This window comes from Pteropus medius, unplaced genomic scaffold (genome assembly GCF_902729225.1).
Source record: "Pteropus medius unplaced genomic scaffold, Ma_sr-lr_union100, whole genome shotgun sequence".
Lineage (NCBI taxonomy): Eukaryota > Metazoa > Chordata > Mammalia > Chiroptera > Pteropodidae > Pteropus > Pteropus medius.
The window spans coordinates 12,546,714-12,570,355 of NW_024346062.1; the positions used below are offsets into that span (position 1 = coordinate 12,546,714).

Genomic DNA, 23,642 nt, shown 5'->3' on the forward strand with positions numbered 1-23,642 from the left:
GGATAGACCACATGTTAGGCCACAAATCAAGTTCAGAACTTTTAAGAATATTGAAATCATATCAAGCATCTTCTCTGATAACAATGGTATGAAACCAGAAATATATTACAAGAAAAAAACTGAAAACAAACAAACACGTGGAGGCTAAATAACATGCAACAGTGAATAGGTTAACAAGCTCAGGAAGAGATAAAAAGATACTTTGGGACAAATGAAAACAAAAACAATGACTCAAAATCTATAAGACAAAACGAAAGCAGTTCTAAAAGAGGAATTTATAGCAATACAGGCCTGTCTCAAGAAACAAGGAAATTCTCAAATGAATAATTTAACCATATACCTAAAGGAACTAGAAAAAGAACAAAGTCCATAGTTAGTAGAAGGAAAGAAAAAATTAAGATCAGAGCAGAAATAAATGAAATAGAATCTAAAACAGAAAATAGAAAAGATCAATGAAACCAAGAACTGGTTCTTTGAAAAGATAAAAAAAAAAAAGTAGATAAATCCTCAGCCTGATTCATCAACAACAGAAAAAGAGGGCACAAATAAATAAAATCATAAATGAAAGAGAAGTGATAACTGATACCACAGAAATACAAAGGATGATAAGAAAATTCTATGAACAACTACATGCCAACAAATTGAACAACCTGAAAGAAATGGACAAATTCCTAGAAATGTACAATCTTCCAAGGCTGAATCAGGAAGAAACAGAAAATCTGAACAGAGTAGGAACTACTAATGAAACTGAATCAGTAATCAAAACACTCCCAACAAATCTTCACCAGATGCTTCGCAGGTGAATTTTACCAAACATTCAAAGAAGCATTAACACCTATCCTTCTCAAACTATACCAAAAAATTGAAGAGGAGCGAAGGCTCCCAAACTCATTTTACAAGTCCAGCATTACCCTGATTCCAAAATCAGATCAAACCTTACAAGAAAAGAAAAATTTAGGCCAATATCCCTGATGAACTTAGATGTAAAAATCCTCAACAAAATATTAGCAATCTGAATTCATCAATACATTAAAAAGATCATACACTGTGATTAAGTGAGATTTATCCCTGGGATGCAGGGTTGGTTCAATATCTGCAAATCAGTTAATGTGATACACCACATAAAAAAATGAAAAAAAAAATCATATGATCATATCAACAGATGTAGAAAAAGCATTTGACAAGATCCAGTACTCATTTATGATAAAAACTCTTAGCAAAGTTGAGATGGAACATACCTCAACATAATAAATGCCATGAGTACAAACCCACCACTAACATACTCAATGGGGAAAACATGAAAACATTTTCCTTAAGATCAGGAACAAGAAAAAAATGCCCACTATCACCACTTCTAGTCAATGTAATATTGTTTGTCCTAGCCACAGCAATCAGGAAAAAAAAAAAATTAGAAAAGAAAGAAATGCATCCAGATTAGAGAGAGGTAAAACTATTTGCAGATGACATACTATATATAGAATCCAACAGATTCTATAAAAAAAAACAAACAAACAAAACCTTATGACTAATAAATGAATTCAGTGAAGCAGCAGGACAAAACATTCAGAATTCAGTCATATTTTCATATACCAATAATAAACTATCAGAATTTAAGAAAACAATCCCATTTACTATCACATCAAAAATAATAAAACACCTAGAAATAAATTTAACCAAGGAGGTAAAAAACCTGTACTGAGAAAACTATAAATTGGAAAAAGAAACTGAAGAAGATTAAATAGAAGCATATACCGTGCTCATGGATAGGAAGAATTAATATCCTTTAAATGTCCATACGACCCAAAGCAATCTACAGATTCAATGAAATGCCCATCAAAATACCAATGGCATTTTTCACAGTACTAGAATAAATAATTCTAAAATTTATATGGAACCACAAAAAACCCTAAATATTCAAAGCAATCTTGAGAAAGAAGAACAAAATTGGAGGTATCACACTACCTGATAATCAAACTATATTACAAAGCTATAGTAATCACAACAGCATGGTACTGGCATAAAAATAGACATATTGATCATTAGAACAAAACAGAGAACCCAGAAAAAAACCATGCCTATATGGTCAATTAATCTATAACAAAAGAAGGAAGAATATACAATGAGTTACAGACAGACTGTTTAATAAATGGTGTTGGGAAAACTAGACAGATACATGCAAAAAAAAAAATGAAACTAGACCACTTTCTTACACCATAGACAAGAATAAACTCAAAATAGATTAAAGATTTAAATATAAAACCTGAAACCATAAAGCTCCTAGAAGAAAATGTAAGCAGTAAACTTTTGACATTACTCTCAGCAATGTTTTGGGCTTTTTATTTTTTGGATATGTCTCCTCAGGCAAGGGAAACAACACAAAATGGGACTACATCAAACTAAAAAGTTTTGCACAGCAAAGGAAACCATCGATGAAATGAAAAAGCAAACTACTGAATGGGAGAAGATATTCACCAATGATATATTCAATAAGGAGTTAATATCCAAAATGTATAAAGAATACAAATTAACATAAAAAATACGATTAAAAAATGGGCAGAGGATCTGAATAGACATTTCTCCAAAAAGGACATACAGATGGTCAATAGATAAATAGAAAGATGTTTAACATCACTAATCATCAGGGAAATGAAAATTAATGCATTTCTGATTTGCCCCGAGAATACTCGCTGGCAGCGCTTGTGACTGCAGCATTTACCCTGAGATAACTTGCAAATTACAATCCTAACCTTACCGCCAAAGTTTGCCACAAAATATTTTGCTTTTATTATTATTTTCGTATCACTCTAGTATATTGATTGTCTTTGGAAACAAATGACATCATTCTATTTATAGCATTCTGTTTTTAGTAGTGGTATTTCCATTTACAAAATATAGTAATTCTCAATAGCCGAAAATGTCAAATCCTGGAAAATGTAGCATTCCCACGCGTGATGTTAATTTAACATCGTTCTCAAACAGTTGTTAGCCAAAGATTCACTTGATGAATCTGATTTATGTATATATTTCTGTTACATTAGGATTAGAGACAAGTTCTGTTTAGAAATAACTCCAAGAACAGTTTTATATTTTCACATTGAAAACCAGTCAGATTTGCTTCAGCCTCAAAAATCATGTTTATGCAAAATTAAATTAAAGCTGGCAGCAAGCTGCACTTTTTTTTTCTAAATGGGAAATGGGTTAAAATCACAATGAGAAATCACCTCACACCTGTCAGAATGGTTATTGCCAATAAATCAACAAACAAGTGTTGGCGAGGATATACAGAAAAGGGATCCCTTGTGCACTGAAGGTGGGATTGTATATTGGTGAAGCCACTATGGAAAATGGCATGGAGGTTCCTAAGAAAATTAAAAATGGAATTAGCATATGACCCAACAATTCCACTTCTGGATATTTATCTGAAGAAAATGAAAACACTAATTCTAAAAGATATATGCGCCCCTATGTTCATCGCAGCACTATATACAATGGCTAAGATATGGAAGCCACCAAATGTATGTCGATCAACAACTAGATCATATATATATATATATATATATATATATATATATATATATATATATATGAGTGTTTGTATATATATATATATGCACACACATACACACATATATACACACACGCATATATAAAAACATGTATATACACACACATACATACATACAGTGGAATATTACACAGCTGTAGAAAAGAATGAAATCTTGCCATCTGCAACAAAAGAGATGTACCTAAAGAGTACTATGCTAAGTGAAATAAGTCAGAGAAAGACAAATACTATGATTTCACTTATATGTAGAATCTAAGAAACAAACTAAACAACAACAACAACAACAACAACAATCTCAGAAACAGAGAACAAACTGATAGTTGCCAGATGGGAGTTGGGGGTGTGGGGATGGGTTTAAGAAGTACAAATTGCCAGTTATAATAATAGCCACAGAGATATAAAGTACAGCATAGGGAATAGAGTCAATAAAATTATAATTACTGTAGTGTCAGATAGGTACCAGACTTATTGGGATGATCATTTAGTAAGTCATATAAATGTCTAATTACTATGTTGTACACTTGAAACTAATATAATATTGTATGTCAACTATAATTGAAAAAAAATTAGTGTTATTTGGGTCTAGGGGTGGCAATGTGGAGGCAGGAGATAAGGAGAAGCAGAAACTTAATCATCTGCACAAGGGATCACAAAGGAAAGGCAAAACCATTAGAGGCAGAACAGCTGATCAGTGTTCCTCCCCAGACAAAGGTTCTCCTTACAGGGCTCACTATGGATATGCTGCTTTCATTCTTCCAAGAGAAGAAGCAGCTGCTCATAGCCAGTCTACTCTCCCTGTTCTCCCCAGGCTTCCCAGCACCCTCTTTTGCTGAAGTCCATTCTTTTATTAGACTCCACACCACGAACTTAGCTTTTCTCCTAATACTCTGACTGCCCCTCTTGGTGTGTTTATTTCTGATTTCTGATTGTACTTCTGCTTTCCACCCTATTAGTGGATAAAATCCCCCACAATTTCAGTCTTTAAAGGTTGGTACACTTTTCTCTCATTAAAAGCTCACTGGGTTTAACTACAACAATGAGGCCAATGACCTCCAAATCTGTAGCCTCTTCAGAATGCCTGACCCCCATCTCCAGCTATGTGGGGCATATTCTCAGTTGAGCATCCTGTTACCTCAAATCGAAGTGAATTGTCTGTCTTCAAACCAGCCCCCCGTCATCCTCTCCTGCCACTGCCAGATCACAGCAGGATAACCTGGAGCTGATTGGCTTCACTGCCTGCCTTGCCATCACTCACTTATGTCTCTGTTTCTACTCTTGTTTTACCTAGCAAAGTTTCATATTCTCTCTCCCTGCTACATGAATGTTTGTGTCCCCACAAAATTCATATGTTGAAACCTAATCTCCCCACATGATGATATTTGGAGGTAAGAAATATGGGAGCTGATTAGGTCATAAAGCAGAGCCCTCATAAACCGGATTAATGACTTATAAAAGAGACCCCAGAGAACTCCCTTGTCCCTTCCATGATGTAAGGGCACAGCCAAAAGACAGCTATCGGTGAACCGGGAAATGAGTTTTCACCAGATTCCAAATCTTTTGGTGCCATGGTCTTAGACTTCTCAGCCTCTAGAACTGTGAGAAACAAATGATTGTTGTTTATTAGCCACACAGTTTGTGCTATTGTGTTACAGCAGCCCAAATGGACTAAGACATTCTCTTAACCCTCCCCATATTTCTAGACTCTTATTAAATTTTCACAAAATTTTCTGATTACTTCAGCTCTCAGTGACTGTCGACTCTTTCATATTTAATGTCTACATCACAAAATATAACATTTAATCAATTCTGTCTCGTATTTTCTTTTTTTGCCATGTATTCATCTTTGTCCTAAGCTAATCTTAAGTGGGTATATATTATAGCTCAGGCACTGAGGTACTGCCCCTACATCATTCCTTCAAATCCTCAGGATAACTCAATTGGGTCTCATTATATTCTCCAGATTAGAGATTAAAATGCTGAAATTCAGAGAGATGAAATGACTTACTCAAAGTCATGGGGCAAAACAACAGAGGTAAAATTCATATCCATTCTCTCTGAGTACAAATCAATGATTTTTCCACTCTTTGTTGACTGAATCCAATTTTTTCAACTAATTTTCTCAATTTCTCAGTTTGATTTCTTTTTCTTATGACAGAGTCTGAGTTTTAATCTGAAGCATATATGTAACTATTACCTTAAATCCTATTCCACACAAGGCATAAATAAATACATAAATGTGGCATCAATTATTTCTATTAAAAATTCAATAAATTCTAATATAGTTTTGAACTGATGATTTCATACTATCAATGTAGAATGCAAAAGCTATTACCAAAATTTTAAAAATTAATTTCATCCAATTTGAAATATTTGAGTATCAACAATAAAAGCACATATATGCTATAGTCACGTGATAGTTATATAAAATTAATTTGAAAGTCAAAGTATTATTTATAGAACCTCAGAGAAACTTAGTTACCAGTCATAGTCATCAATTCATAGCTCTCTTCAAGCCTTTTCTTCTTCAATGGAATGTGGCTGCATTACTATCTACTGGTTTTACTGATGGATAAATGATAACAGTGTTAAATGCTGTTGGAAGTCTTCCCACAGCTCCTCAGAGCCCCCCTACCACTCCTGTGCCTCAGAGCCCCCTACGACTCCTATGCACCTGCATCTTTGTAGGAGGGCTGCTTTTAGGCTGCTGGAATCTACTCTTCCAGTGTGCAACAGTCCAAATAAAACAGAATCAGCAGTCAAACTCATGACCACTGGCCTGTGAACGGGATGAAGTTATACCTCTCATTCTGCTGTTTACCAAACTAAACCAGCTCACAAGGAAAACAAATCCCCATATCAGTACAGCTATTATCCCCTATTCCTATTCTTCGTCTTTCTGTTCCCTTTTATAGAAACTCCTTGGTTTATTCTCCTCTGCTATATTTCCTACTTACAAAGCATACTTGATCACTTCCTCAGAGCTGCTATTTCGCCAGAAATGTAGAATTTAAACATATTTATCAAGACCTTAAGTAATTGATTTCTTTGAATTTGGTTAGAGATAGTTCTCTTCATTAAACTGTGGCAGCATCTGCATAAAAAGTATTTTATGGAAGCATGCCGGATAAACCATAAAAAGTGGAGTTGTTTTGCTTGAAGTGGAGAGAACAGACGCTTGAGGCTCTGAGGTGACTCACAGAGTCTTTGGCTGTACAAAAGACAGGGAGCAGCAGCCATCAGGGAAGGTGCCTGTCTCTAATAGAATGCAGTATGGCCTCAGTGCCCGTAGCCTCATTCTTAGCATTGCCAGGAGTGGGCTAGCATCTACATAGCTGCTGAATATCGAAAAGCTACTGTTTGTTACATCTCTTGCAACTAAATATGGCTGTAAGGATTATAGAAATGGGGAGAGATGGAGGGATGGAAAAAGAGAAACATCACAAAACTAATGTGTGGAGGATTAGCTGTCATGGCCTGCTATGTTACATTTAAGATACATGAACACAGGCAGAGGGAGGACACTCTGTATATTGATTACATGTGCTGGGCTTAAGAAATGAGCATTACTGTGTTTAAGAGAGAAATTATGCCAGCAGTTTGGTTTAGGTGGTGACCTCCGCCAATGTCAGGGATTTGGCTAAAACAGGAGAAACAAGCTATTAAGATCTTCAGCAATGTTTTTTTTTTTTTTTTTTTGCTTCTAGCTGCAGAGGCTTCTGCACCAGGAAACAACAAAGCAAATGCCAAGGCCTGGGGAAAGGAGTGTGGGTTCCCAAATAAACTTGTAAATATGGTAAGAGTTGGTGCCATTTTATCTACCCCTATTGCACCCAGTGCCCTGGCCAACCGTAACTGTCAACTAAGTTATGATTTCCCCTGAAGCACTGCTGCAAATTTCATTGCAGTTTTTGTTTGTGAACTCAGTAAAATTAACCAATGTGGAACAATGCTTCAGGTGAACCTGACTAGCCACAAGTGGTCCTGGTTATGGTTAACTCCTGACTAGCTGAATCTGTTGCTCTTGCTTGTTCTGTCTCAGAGCCTTTTGTTTGGAGATAGTGGTCTTCAATTCGGAGCACCATGGGCGACATTTTACTATCATTGATAAAATATTGGTACCACTGTTCTGTTTTCTTAGAACTGTCCCCATGTCTGTCCTCAGGTGAACAATGTCCCTAGTTTTAACAATGGCATCCATGTATTCACCTAGAGAGACATGTAAAGGGTTCATTATTCCTAATGGAAGTAAAAAAACTTAGAGAAATAAAGCATTGCCTGCCATTTTTGTGATCAACACTTGGAATAGAGTACATAAATGCTTCAGTTTACAGAAATAGCGAGACCTTCCTGAACCCTCTCAGTGATTAATTAGAAAGCCTGTCTTACAGATATTTCTCTCAGGTGTAGTAACCTTGTAGCCCTTACCATTAAGAACTAATAAATAAATGCTTGGTTAAGCATAAACAGAGTGATAGACAGTGAAAGAGTGATGATCTTGGTTTTTATGCAATATGCTCACTATGTCATTTTACCTTGGAGAACAAAATAATATACAAAACTAAAAGTTGTGAAAGCAACTATAGTGAGCAATTTGTTATTATTCACCTAAAAGTTTTAATAGTCCTCATTGTGAATAATTATCTCTGTAATTATATCATGATTAAATTTAATAAATAAAAACTTGTGATTTTAAGAAAGCATTATGAATCTGCAATTAAACTGAAGCCATATATTGGATAAAGACATCAAGAAAGTGACCTATCATATGTATAAATTTACACATAAGAAAAACAAGTAAACTAGATTATAAGTTAAGTGGAAGCTTGACGATTTAGCAGATCCTTAAGTATTTGATTTGTGCAAATATTGTAAGTTACCCATCATATTAAATACAGCTTCTCATCTCTTTCTCACATATTTTATGCTAATAAACCTGGGTAACTGCTGATTTCTTCCATCATCCTATCTTTTAAAATAAATTTTAAGAAATAATATGTCAAGCTGGGAGCTTTGACAATTATGAAATGATATCATAATCTTAAAAATTTTAGCTTCTATCATGAAAATTATACAAAATAAAGTTAACCCCATTGCAACTGTGTAATCAGAATCCCACAAACCTGACAGTATATTCAGGTTGAAAAAAAAAAAGATCAAACTGGCTGATTTTAAACAAAATATTTAGATAAATAGCTAATCTGTGAATGACTTAACTGTTTCATCTTACAAGGATCTTTAGAGTATTTTACAAAGTATAGGCTACAATATGTGAGTCATAGCATTCACTTATGTTATTGAGGCCATGTGGATTATGCAAATATGACAAATTTATACTTCTTTGATAACTGCCAATTCAGTCAAAGATTTCTTTTAAACCAAAATAGTGACTTGAGACATACACTAAAATATATTCTTAAGGTATAATAAACAGTTTGGATAGACATTTTTCCTTTCAAGCCCACATTAATGTAGCCTCTCAAAGATGTTGCTTCATACCTTGAATAATCCCAAGTTTAAAAAAAATTACCAATTTACTTGGATAAGAGAGCCATGCATTGTGCGTGGAACAGGGAATAAGAGAACTATCTGAAAGTATCACAGTTTGATTCTTTGCACATCTTTTTTCTGTTGCACAAAGTTAGCATGGAACTTGAATGCAAAAAAAACTAAGGACCATCAAGCTAAATTGTAAGCTTTTCATGGAAAAATAACATTTAGTTTCCTTTGTAATTCCTCTGATTAACATTGTGCTACTGTGAACATACTACCTACGCTGACTGAATGGTTTTTACCTTTTTGTTTTTTTATGGAAGAAATGAAAAGGATGCATATACAGACAACATCAGAAAGACACTTCAGTTTTCTGGGTCTTTAATTCATATCTAGTTTTCTGGATATTTAAAAAACTGTTCACTCATAAAATTATTTATATGCTCTTGTCTACAGAGGGCAGGAAATAATCACTCAAAATCCCATTATCTAGAAATAATTTCAATATTTGGTGCATGTCTTTATAGGCATCTATGCCCGTACAATGACAAAGAGACAGAAATATTTTTTAATGGGACAATTCTGTACATGGTAGCTTCAATAAAAAATAACAAATCCAAGACAAAAAATGGAGTGAAAGAAAATTGTTGGAGTCTCAAGAAACATTTCTTCACTGAGTTGTTAGAACTTCTTAAACATTTCTTTAAATTTAGGAACAACATATAATGAAAAAACTATAGGTAGCTGAAGTCAGTACTTAAAACAGCTGATTGTAAAAGATGTGCTAAAACGTTGATGGTTCCTCCTACCACTTCCCATTTTCTTCCATACTTCAGTAGTTCATGTGTGTGCACATGCATGTATATAATTGTTTTTCACTCTCAAGATTTATAACATTTAACTAGATAACAAGATTTCCATGATTGTTTAATCTTAGGTATTTTTACATAGTGTTTTATTTTGATCCGTTTCTTGCTAATAATCATCATCATGGGTGCTATAATCCCTAAATTCTCACCTGCTTGAGAATATTTTCTTTATACTTGAAAGACAACTTCTCTTTGGATGAAATTCTTAGGTCATAGTTTCATGCCCTGGAAACATTATGGCCATGGCCCTATGTTTTCTGACATTAAGTGCTGCTTTGAAGAATTTTAAGACACACCTGATTTTCCCCCTTTTACATGTCTTACTTTCTCAGCTAGGCTGCCTATATAATTGTATCCTTTTGTTTTTTTATGGAAGAAATGAAAAGGATGCATATACAGACAACATCATATGTTAGCATATATTTTGGTTATTTTGTATTCAGTTTATGTCAAATATAAGGGGCACTTGCAATATATAGATCAAATCTTTCCTCAGGAAAGTTCTCTTATATATTAGATTTTTTTTTGGTCCCATTTGCTCTGCTGTTTTTTTCAGAAACAATAATTTTGTGATTGTTAAATAGTTTTTGTCTGTCTTATCATCTTCTCTTTAATAATTTTTACATTGTTCTTTTTTCTTAATTTGATTTGTGAGATTTAGGCATGTTTTTATTCCTCAATTCTGACCTCCATGACTTTGGTTTCATGAGTACATATTATAATTTTTATTGCCTTTAATGGGGTTTTCATGTCTATAATGATTGCTAGTTTCTCCTTCATTTCTTTCCTGAGTTTTCCAGCTCAACTTTAATCTTCTACTATTTCATTATATCACTTTTCCGAATTCTCCTTTGACTGTTTTTTTTTTTCAAGAGATCTACAATTTCATTGAGATTCCAGAGAATTTTTGTCTACAATGTTGTCTACAATTTCATTGAGACTCCAGAGAATTTTTTAAAAGACTTCTTGTGTTCTCTGTGCCATTCTTCTTCAGATGTATATTCTTCATCTAACTTTTGATTATGTTCCCCGTTTTTTTCCCTCAGGTTTTATGCATAGGTCATTGTTGGTTTCTTTCTGCTGATAGAGCAGGCAGGATACCCTCTGAAAGACAAGCTGTCTTTTGTTTGTTTGTTTGTTTCTTAGAAACTCTGCAGCTTCTTCAAAGAACCTTCCCTGAAATAGTTTTACTCTTATTATCTTCTTCAAGAGTTCTTCTAATTCTTGTATCATGAATATCATGAAGTCAATGTTAAGAACCTTTAATCTAATGCCCTAATATTTCTCACACATCAAAGATTTCCTGAAACTCATACCATGGGCTGGCTGATTCGCATCTCCTTCCCTTTGTCAATGCTTATCTATCACATTCCTTCAGGCCTCTCTATACAGTCTCTTCACTGTTTGTCAGCCATTTGTGGACTAACCCTTCACTCTTCCTTTCCTCAAGTGATATGTGATGTTTGTGAAAATAGTTTTAAGGAATGGAATGGAGGAATTAGCAGAAGATCAAATTGGATCTATTTTAGAAAATACCGCATTGCTGTTGTTCTTTGGTTGGAGAAGTGGAGGGCATCTTTCAAAGGTAATATCCTTTTTAGTTATTTATTTTGAAATGATTTTATGTTTTTATGTCAGGGATTTTTGTGTTCCTTTTACTCTCCAATTCAGAAATTGAATCAGCAATGTTCTTTTCTCCTAATTAGGTTTTAGTTATATCTAGGGGCTCCCTAGGTGCCCATGGCCAAGAACTCTAATATAAATAAAAATGCAATATCACTCTCTGTTCTATTTTAATTATCAACTGAGTTGAAGCCAGACCCACTGAGATGTCTATTAAACTGAGAGAGAAACTTTCTGAAATATGTGGTTTCAGAAAGTACTTTATACAGTAGCCCTAAAACATAACCCAAAGTGTCAGAAAGAGGTAATCTTACACATCACCTTCTCTTTTAAAGCATACTTTCCCAGACCTTCAGAACTTTTCCAAGCAGCTCTGCCCTGGCCCTCATCTGCCCTAATTATCTTTGGCACTAAAGGAAAGTGAGAAGCATCTCCTCAACTCCTGCTCTTCATCTAGAGTGTCTGTAACTGAAGACTGAGGCAGATAAAGGGCTATTCTTATGACTAGAGCAGGTTTGGTTCACATTGGCTTGAATTATTCTATTTTTTCAAAGTATAATATTCTCAAGTATCTGCAAACATTCTTTCCCTGTGTTTCTGTGATGCCCTAAACACACAGCAATATCAAAGTAAAAAGGAGTTTTAAAAAGAATTACAACATAGGATGAGGGGATATACTGCTTTTAAGAATGACAGAACATAGCATTTGTCCATTTCTCTTTCTAATCTTTCTTATAGAATGTAGGGAGGCTCAAAGTAAAACACATCTTTGGCTTATAATCAGGCTGAACTTATTCCTGAGGTCATGGAAGTCCAAACCATGGCTCCTATGTTTTCTGCTTTATTATGGTCTATGTTAGTCTTAAATCAAATTCGATATAATCAATTGTAGCCATTGACTTTTAGTTAATCATTATACAAAGCTATCAAATATTTAAGGCCATATAGTTCTTGGTTTTTTTAAATGAATATATAAAATATAAAACATATGGTTTATAGCATTATACTATAATGTAATTTATTTTACAGCATAATTAATATACTTTATGTATCTGTTTTAGCTAAGGACTTAAAATGTTAGCAAGTATTCTTTCAGGGAAAATATCATTAAAGTTAATTTAGAAAATCTAAAGCATAATAACATTTCATAGACAAACTGCAGTTAAGTAAAACAAACAAGATAACAGGCCTCATGTATTTTGGCTTACAGGGAGACCCACTCCAAGATTCTAATGAGATTTCTGAACACACAGAGAACATATATATTGTGAATGACTTAAAAATATAAAGGTTGGATTTGAAATAACATCTATTATTCAACAGTTCAGTTCTATAGACATCTACTGTACATAAAGCACAAGGCAATGAGTTTGGTGGTATGAAGTATACACAGCCATATAAGACATGACTCTCAAGGAGTGAACAAGCTACTAACCGGGAGATGAAGCATGTGTATAGGTAACTGCAACAGAAGGCAGAAGGTGGTGATGCTATGAAAGGTATGAAAATGACTAGAATAGCTAAGAGGCAAGAATATTCTCATTTAGCTGGGAGAAATGGAAAAGGCTTCATGTAGGAGGGGGAGTTTAGGTTGACTCTCAGAGGATGGGAAAGATGGGGCTGAGGCATATGAAGGGCATAACATGATCAAAGGCATGGAAATGTGAAAATAAAAGTGTTTATGAACAAATGGAGCACAGCTTGTCCAGTGGGGGGCGGGGGGAGGGGCATGTGTTAGCAGTGGAAAGAAGCAAGTGTTTGTACTTGAAAATGGGCTGAGGCTTATTCATATAAGAAAAAGTGGTTTTCCAGCTTCATTGTACAATTTTAAATCACCCTAGGTATCCTGTTAAAATTCCAATTCCTAGGCCTATCCCAGAGATTTTTCTAGAGGTCTGAGGTGGATCTGTACATCACATTTTCACTGAGTACTCTAGATCATTCTAATGTATGTAGTCTGTAGACCGTACTTTGAGAAACAGCCATGAGGGGCGTGGAAAGCACTTCTTCATGATTTAGACTATATTTTTTAGTAATAGAATCTTTGTGAACTTTTTTAAGCAGTGAAAATTTGGTTAGCTTCAGAAACTCTCGTTTGGATGTGTTTATGGCACTAAATACTTTTTCTAATATGAAAACAGGTAATGACCTCTTAAAAGAATATTGATAAATTCTCTCTCTCTCTCTCAAACACACACACACACACACACACACACACACACACACACACACACATTCCACACCTCCAGAATGCAAGAACATCTCTTCTACCAAAAAAAAAAAAAAATGTTCAGAAAATAAGCTGTGCTAGCCTAAGAATTCTGCAGAGTTTGAAGTGTCTATATTCAGAAGCAGCATGAGACATCAAATGCTCTGCACATCAGTAGGTTCGGGTAGAAAAGAAATTTAAATAAGAGATGAACTTTGCTGTGGAGAGGTAAGGACGACTTACATGCAATCTGACCTGTCAGTATTAAGTTGAAAGGGAGTATGCTCATGCTTATATAAATCTTCATGCTGCTTTACTAATTAACATTTGTAAAAATCTTAGGAAAATTTTCCACAGGGGTAGTACCTCTCTTTATCCCTTTATAGTGCATTTTTCTACTAAGCTTTTTTAATGGTGGCTAGAATCCTGCAGTAGGAATCATATTCTTGATTTTTTTTTGACAGCATTGCCACATTTTTATCCTTTTGGTGTTTTTTAATTTCGGATTCTGCATTTTGACAGCTCAACCCTGTTGATTAATGCCTTGTAGGAACCCCTATATGGCTTGCCTGTTAGCGATCTAATTTTGTGCTGGAATGCCTGGGCTGGTATGTTGAACCGATTCACCACCCAGGTGGCTACATTTGGACTAAATGAGCTGTGAAGGGTTTCATCTTTGCCCATCACAGCCTTCCTTAGCAGAGCCCCACAGTATGCAGCCACTGCTTCGACATGATTTGTCACAACCCATCAATAGAAAATAAATTATTGCCATTCTCACTTGTCAATGGGCTTGTCTTCACTTCAGCTGGCCTAATGATTGGAAGCTCAAAGGGAACATTTCCCATCTTTGTGGAGCATGATCATGACCCAACTCACTGCTCCCCTATGCATCCTGGCCAGTAAAAACACTTAGGGAAAGCAAATTAATTGGCTGTTTTGCGCCAGTGATTAGAACATTACACTTGAAGTCCGCGGAAACTGATATTAGGCAAGCAAGATTAGGTTGGTTCTGACTTTTATTTGCTTAGTGCAACATGATTAGCAACTGCTTCATTCAAGGTTAGTGCACTTGCTGCTGCAGAAGAAAATCTTCATAACATAATGATGCTGTATACCTTTAAGCTGATAAGCATGTTTCAGGCAGAAATCAAAAAATCTCTTTGGGAAGGAAGCAAATGAGGAGATGTAACAGAACTCATCAAATGGCTTTAGAGTCATTCTTATGTCTGGCACTTTTGAAAATTATATTCCTAGGAAACCCACTCTGCAAGCTATATTTGCAGAATGTAGAGATGGTAATTATGTCAGTTCGGGAGACAAAAAATAAAAGAACCCAAGGAGCAACATGAAGTAGAAGGTGACACCTTTCAATGAACTAAAGAAAAATGAGCTTGCTTTAAAAGAAACAGAAAACTCTTTTTTACAAACTACAGAAAGAGCAATAAAAGCAAAAGATACAATGGCAGAGAATCAAGTTAGACCTCATAATTAAATTCAGAGATGCAGGAGATCAAAGAGGAAGTTGTTTTAAAAAATTAGGTCTAGGGTGTGGATTTGAGTTTCCTTGTTAACAGTTTTGCCTGCAGTATAATGACAAGGGGCTTTATCTAACAGAATAATAAACAAAGATGTAGTGTATAAGTAAAAGAATGCCTGACACTTTAATTATTTTGGATATGATGGTGATTTATATTTGGGCCATGTCTCCAAAACTAAGCAATTTTTATTACTGCCCTATCTTGTCTACCACCACCCAGAAATAAGAGAGAAAAAAAATACCTGTCAATGCAGATCAAAACCTGAGCTTCTAACATTCTCTCCAGCCTTATGTAATTTTTTCTCATCTCATTGTCCATTCTTTAGCCCTGAGAAGGATGCCCTAAGAATACCACTAAATCTTTAAACAATGTCCAGTTTTGAAAAACTCTTGGTGTAGTTTCATGTTCATTTAATTTAGCTCAGGTTTCACCTCTGCACAGCAAGAGACACCTGCAATTTAAGAACACTAAGACAGCTCTGCTTGGTACCAATTATTCGAATGCATAGGAGTTTTTGCTCATGTTATTGACATTTTGTTTCACCAAATTCTTGATAGTTTCTTCCTCTTTTAATAGCATGAGTTATTACTGTCTCCCAGTGTTTGGAGACATAATATTCTTGGGCTCCCAAGTCAACTCTTGTCTTCTGGATTAAGCTTGCCCGTCATATGGCAGACTCCTTCTTTCACATGGTTAGTGGTCCTTGTAGAAAACCTTGTCCGCTCAAGGCCTTATTTCTCTCCATTCTGTATTGTATTTTCAGCTTCCTCTATTAAGGCACACTGGATCTTTTATTTCTATCTTATTCTAGTCTTGGACTATTAATCTGCCTCTGTATATTTTGTCTGCTATCTTAGGTCCTACTCGCAACTCATTTTTCCTTTCCTTGCATTTTGCCCCTCTCTCTCTCTCTCTCTCTCTCTCTCTCTCTCTCTTTGAAGTTACAGACACTGTGCCCTCCTGGATCTCATCTGCTCACATTTGATCTCAGCGAACATTCTTCATCTTTCCTAACTCCTGGATCATCATATTTCCTACGAAGCATATCCATAACTATGTTCTGAGATGTGACTAGATCTTAATACACACACATGCATGTGCACACACAAACATAAATAAAAATTGCTGTCTTTTTAGACATTATGTGCCTATACCTGAATAAACAGACTGACAGATCACCTGCTCTATAAACAAATACAAGATCTTTAACTCTGCATTTGCAAGCCAATGGCTGCCTTGATCTATGTTATCTATTCAGGGATTGCTGTCAATACTATGAATATTCTTGTGATTTTCAATGCATAATTGTGATATTTAATATTTGGTAGAAAGCAGGGATTTGTACTACATACATTTGTCCCCCATTGATTTGCGGCTGAAAGAAATTTTTAAACGCAAAGTAGTCTTGTGTTTCTCAAACTTTTTCCAATCAAATAAGCAAAAAGATTGAAATCTTAAAAGTGAAAATGAACAATCTTTCCTCTTGAGCACCTGTTTATATATTGTTCATAATTAGAATTATGAAAAGTATGCAGTGTCAAGTGGGAAAATACTGTCTTACAAAACATCTGCATCAAGGCTTTACAATATATAGGTCTACACTGAAGAGACAATTTTATCAAGAAAAGTAAAGGATCTAAGATTTTACCCTGTTTATAAGCTAACAAGATAGCTTGCCACAGTTTCATAAATGCTGGCAAAAGATGCAAAGCCCTTAGGAATGAAGGAAAGACCTCAGTTACTTAAGGCACTTTGGGCAGCATCAGCTTCACATTCACATTGGCTACCCTTGTCCCTCAAGTCACACAGGGCAGTGCAGAGTGGCTCAGGTAAATGCTGCACACACAGTGGGTTTGTGTCACAGCTGAAGAACCTAAAATTTAGGAAACCCAATAATATAAGGGAGCTGCTAGCAAACCTACCCAATCTTGGCCCCTGAAGGAGCCATTATCTTTATTATCCTGGTAAAGAAACAAATCTGCTCTCTGCCCTGAGGGAGTCACTACCTCAATCATTCAGTCTGTTTGCTATGCAAACATCCTCGAAATGCAAACATCCTTGAAAAGATAGTCTGGGACAAAACTTATCACTAGATACCACGGAAAACTGCCACCTCAATAAACTTTTAAATATCATTCATTATTTAGAGTATTTCTATGGTCCAGGTTGCTCTGTAAAGTATATTATGTATATTATGTCATTTAATTCTATCAACAGCTTTAAGAAACAGGTGCTATTATTCCCATTTCATAAATAAGGAAATTGAGGTACTCTGAGTAACTTGACCAAAGAAGATTACCACATATTGTTAGGTAGCTAGTCAGACATGAGTGACAGGGGGAACGGAGGAATAAGGGTCTGGCCTAGAGACCACTCAACACCCCAATGGTAGTACAATTCTGAGTACACGCATGTGCACTAGGCAAAGAGTTATACAGCATCCAAGTATTAATCAAAATGACCTCACTTGCCAATCACCTAGGAATGCCTTTGGAACTAACCATCATGCCCTGATATAATGCAGACATTCACACTTCTGGATCCTTTTTTGCCCTTTTATGGCCTTTTCTGTGGCCTTTTATGGCTCTTGTGGCCTTTTTTTGCCCTCTTGTTGTTGTGGTTGTTATTACAGCGCTCTGTTGCAGCTCTCATCACTGAAAACCATGTGCCTCCTTGGGGCAAGCTTTGTCTTTCTAAAATATACTTTTTAATATTTTAGGTGAGGCAACCTTTGGTTGACCTCACAGATTGCAAGGACCTTGTCAGTTTACGATTCCTTATTTTTTTTATTTTTTACGCCTACAGCACCTGGTCTTCCTAGGAGGTCTCCCATCCAAGTACTAACCAGGCCCGACCCTGCTTAGCTTCCAAGATCAAACAAGATCAGACTTGTTCAGGGTAGCATGGCCGTAGACTAAAATATACTTTTAACAAATATTTTCTAAATCTCGCAGACCTGTGATTCTTCATTGTGTCAGCGAGGAAGAACCAAGGAAAAATGCTAACTACACTTCTGCGCTGTCATTATCCCTCTCTCTCCCCGCTGCCGTTGGGGAAACACTGAACTCCTGTCAGCCCCAATGGTAACAATATGACTCCAATTTCTGCCGCTCACTATGCTTTATAGATGATATTAACATTCTCAAGTAAAAATCAGACTAGTCAAAACCAAATTTTGATGCATGCATTTTAGGAAGGAGGCATAAAATGTCCTTCCTGATAAGTTATTGCAGCAAATCCAGACTTGACAAGTTATAATCAATATTAATCCCATGCGCTTGTACATTCTTTTATAATTGACTGTGGGGTTTTGCAGATTTTTTTCATTTATTCAAAAATTATTGATTGTCTACTCTAGGCAAAGTACTATGCTTGGCTCTAGTGAACAGACACAATGTTATTGCCTTCATTGAGCTTAAAGTCTAGTCACGGAGACATATTAAACAAATAATACACAATTACTTGTTCAGTTACAGTTGTGCACTCTTGGCCTGGGTAAGCTCATTCATTTCCCCCAGATTCAGCTGCCATTTATATGCTGATGACTCCTCAGATCTATAATTCTGCCTTCTGTTTGTGAGCAATATATATATATATATATATATATATATATATACACACACACACCCCACACACACATATATATTTTATATATATACACATATATATACACATATATATACATATATATACATATATATATATATATATATTTTTTTTTTTTAGCTGAAGTTTTACTAGGCATCTCCAGTGTTTCTCCCACACAAAAAAACTTTTTCTCTGGTGTTCTCTAGCTCGGTGAATGACAGCACCATTTATCCAGTGGCCAAAAGAGACATTTGGGCATCATGATTTTCTTTTCTCTTTTGTCTGATAAACCACCAAGTCCTCTTTCATCTACTAAATATCCTTTGAATCAATCCCTTCTGCTGCTAACTTAATTTAGACCACCATTATCTCTAGAATCATTGCAATAGGGACTTGCAAATTGGTATTGCAGTATTCTATCTTGCCCACCCCCTCTAATCCCATCTCCACTTTTCAGCTAGAATCAACTCTCTACAAAGCAAATCTGGTAAAGTCATTTCCCTATCTAAATAAGTATTCTCCCATAGTCCTCAGAATAAATATAAGTTCTTTGTATTGCACACAAAAGTACTTTATGATGGGGACCCAGATTCATCTTTTACTTTCTTAATTCTTCAACTCTGCTTTCCAGCCACAAATTTGTTCATGTATGTGAAAGTACAATGTTCTTTTTCACCTTGAGTGGTACAGGTGGTGTTTTCTAGTTTGGAATCTTATTTTGCTTCTCCGCCTTCACTTTCCTGCCCCTCTCTCCAGCTTTGCCTCACCAACTCATATCCTTCTAACTCTAAAATATTCTTACTGTGAAGTCTGTGCTATTGCTCCTAATCTGGATTGAGTTTCTTTCCTCTGTGATTTAGGCAGCATCTGTACCTCTCTGATCACAGCACTTACCATGCTGGACTGTAATTGCCTTCCTGTTTCTCTACACACGCTACTTTAAATTCCAGGAGGAAAAGGAACTGTGTCTGTTGCTTACCATTCTATACAAAGTGCCAAAGTATCTAGCACATATCACATTCTCGATGAATATTTTTTAATGAATGAATGACTTTATGCATAAATGAGTGAATGAGTAAATTGTCTCCTACAGTTTTCCCTGCAACTGATGTGATGCATGGAAAAGAGGGTCTCTAAAAAGGTTAGATCTTTCCCTCTCTTATTAAGTAATTGAGGATATATCTGAAAAGAAATAGGAATTAACTGTTAAAAAAAAAGATAGCAAAAAAGAAACCCTTCAAAACAGACTGTTATTCATTGAAGCGAACCTATGCTGTAAGAGAAGTTCGTTTTAATTTTAGACTCGTCTCCCTTCGACATCTTTTCCTGATTAGCATCGCTTTCCCCCTCCTCCAGCCTCTTCCCCTAATTAGAGACCCAGTGCTCCTGCTGAGCTTAGCTGCCCAGAGCTCTCTACTCCTTGACCTCAGGGCTTGCACTCTCTGAGCAATTCCCCTGGTCCTGGGCCATCTTTACTCTTGGCTTAATCAAACCGTATTTCTTCCTACTCTCCTTTGCAAACATAACACTGGCTGGTGTCCTGATGGCTCCTAGAGACTTAAGGAATTATTTTAGTATTCTAGAAGTAGAAATGCCTCAGTTCAATGGAAAGATAACAGTAAATACTTAAGCAGCTATGACAAGTTACTGAGCTTTAGGACACCCTTCAAGTAATCTCTAGTCAAACCTTTTTCCTGTGTTTATGTGAGAGCCTAGTCTGAGTTTTGGCAAAGAAAAATCATCAAAACATTTTGAATTATATGCATGAAATATAATATATGATCAAGAGGAAGTTAATCTAAATCAAAAATTTAAAGGGACATTAATTCGCTTCCCTTTTTCTACTGAGAAATTCATTAATGAAATACAACCGGCAAACAATTTCAAAGAACAAGAGGACAGAAGTGAAGTCTTCAGAAAGTCAACTTTTCAAGTTGTAGAAAGCATTAAGTGACAAATATTCAGAGAATCAGAAAGCAGGATGGAATAACTGTGAAAAAAATAAAAAAAGAAGGATCAAAAATGGCAGTCAAGAAGAAATATTGGCAAAGTGGAAATCTGAATTTATTACAAAAGGAGAACAGAAGCTAATGAAAGTAATAAGAAAGCGGACCTAGTGCATATGAAGAGGAAATGTTCAGGCAGCAGGTACATTTTACACGGGCCAGAGGAGAGACCAGTGCAAGCAGCATAGCAGGGCGAAGGAAACACCATTGATTAGGGGATGGAGAAGAGGGATCCCTAAGGCAACATGGAACAAAGAAGATTTGACCTTAGACTTAGTGTGGGGATTGTGAAGAGTCAACATTTTTTTAAATTGGTAAGCGGAAATACTGACAAAGACTATAGAGATATGTTTGTATCTGGAGCTAAATATGAGTTAAAATGGAAAGAAAAATATAGGAATTAAAGTCCCTTCTATTTTTATTATTGCTAATCTCATTTGCCTAAATAATCTACTTGCTTTCTGTATTTCTTCCCATTTTCCCTGATCAAGCTTCCTAAAATGACTTGATTTCGTCATTCTAGTTATTGCTTTATTGGTTATTTTTTCTGTCTTATCTCCCATTTCTTATTGCCTTGACTTCTTTCCTTCTCTGTAAGCTTCTTGAAAAGAGTGGACCTCACTGCTGAATGTTTTTTTCTTGTGGTCACTTAATTTAACTGGCCCAGTTCAGTGAATCTTTTAATATTTTGGATGACTTTATTTTTAATTAATTAATTAATTAATTTTAATTAGTTTCAAGTATACAGTACACTGGTTAGACATCTATATAGTTTATAAAAATGATCCCCTCCAATTGCTCCTCCCTCCCCTGGCCCTCCATGAAGCCAACATATTAATGCTAACTGCATTACCTATGCCGTGCTCCCCATCCCCGTGACTATCTATCAATTACTAATTTGTACTTCTTTAACCCTTCAGCCCATTCTCCCAGCCTCCCAAGCCCCCTCCACTTTTTACTCCTAATCTAATCTCTGGCAATTGAACTGATAAATGCTTATTCTTTCAGGAAGCTCTGTCCTCCCTGCTTCTTGCTTCCTCATCTCTCTTGGTTGTCCTCCTCCCTATCTGATCAATCCTTGGTCTCCTCCTTTGTTTGATCTTCTTATCACTTCCTGTCAAGTAAAGCCTCAGGCATCCCTGAGGACTCTCACAATCCAGACCTCCCTGATGAGATCCAAATCCATATTTGCAACTCTAGATACTTCCATCAAGATGAATTCCTGGGACTTCAGATTCAATGACCAGACTAGCATTCATTATCTTACTGCCTCCTCCTAAACCCATACTGGGCTCGCTCCTCTATTGTGATTTTGGTGTATTTAGGGAAGACATGTCTGTTGTCCCATCCCAAAGAGTCTCTCCCAGCCTGTGGTAAAAGCAATGTTTAAGCAAGGTCACTCTGGAAATAAATTGAAGGGATTTACACCTGAATCTGGAAATTTGGTCTGAGATTCTTATGGTGAAAGTAGGAGCAATGGGAATAGAGAAGGAAGAGCGTTTGTAGAAGACCTGAGAGAAATGTTGGTGGGAGACAGTTCCATTTAGCTGGAGTAAAAGATAAAGTGTAGTTGCTGCCACTTAGGCTTTTATACTTGGCTTTTAACACAGGTCAGGAGGAATAAAGTGCTTTGTTTGTGATAAGAGGTAAAAGGCAGTGACTACTTGGTGGTAAAGGACCCAGGGCCAGGCCTGCCAGGCTCCCATTACGCTAGAGGGCTCAGTCTGTCCTGAGCAGATTAGCACAAACACCACTGGGCTGTACTGGAGAGGTCAGCCATTTTCCTCCATCTCCGCACTTCCCCTTCATAGAAAAGATTCGCAGTTTTCTCTAAGAACCTCCTGTGCAAGAGTATTAGGCAGACAGCTACAAAGGAACAGAAATAGCTTGCTGATTTTTTTTTACACATTTCTAATTCTGTACTATTGCCCTTTCTTTGGTGATAGTTTAGGGAAACTGCAAAGTACAGAAACAAATTAGATTAAAATCTATATTTTAATCCTCCAGTTGCCAAATTTCTATGAATCTATGTTAATTAAATAACTCAAATCAGACCCTCATTTACACATTTACTCCTTAATTATTATGATTATCTTCAGTTTAAAATTCTGCATCAACTGGAAATGAATCCCATAATACAAAATATTATGACATATTAATGTTGACATAAGAGGAAAATATGAACAATTTAAAGGATTTTTTCTCTCTTTTTACTGTACATACATGTAGGAGAGTTGAATATGAGGGATTTATTCTAACATTTCAGAGTTCAAATATCTAGAAAACTGAAGGAAACAGTTTAAACTTAAATTATTCACATTTTTTAATTTTCTATTTTACTTGGTAAGTATTTATACAGTTTTAAATGACTTATGTATCATTTTTTATTGCCTTAAAATTGAAATAAATAGCTTAATCAAAGAACTTAGCAAGAGAATAAAGGGCTTCACTTTCATACATGTGAAAATGTACATTCTCAGTTGTATCCGATTTCACTTCTTTTGCAGATACTAGCTTTCATTATAGGTGAGCAGAGCTACACAAATGAGGAGTCATAAAGACTGAGCTCTCACAGAGATCCACAGTTGCCACAAAACCAAGCAGTAAATGAAACCCTGATGTCCCATGTACTTACTCCGGATCATCGTGGGTTGAACTAGTGGCCCACTGAACAGCATATTTAGTTAAATACACCATACTATAGATAAACCTATATTTTAAAATGACATTTTAAATTTACTTTCTTAAAAC

At 35.8% G+C, this 23,642-nt stretch overlaps 1 protein-coding gene and 1 pseudogene across 19 annotated transcripts in view; both read right to left on the reverse strand.

The window, feature by feature from the left end:
- KIAA0825 (KIAA0825 ortholog) overlaps nt 1-23,642 on the reverse strand; it is a 355,235-nt gene that overhangs the window by 42,927 nt on the left and 288,666 nt on the right. The window lies entirely within an intron of this gene.
- On the reverse strand, nt 18,094-18,212 carry LOC120612733 (uncharacterized; annotated as a pseudogene).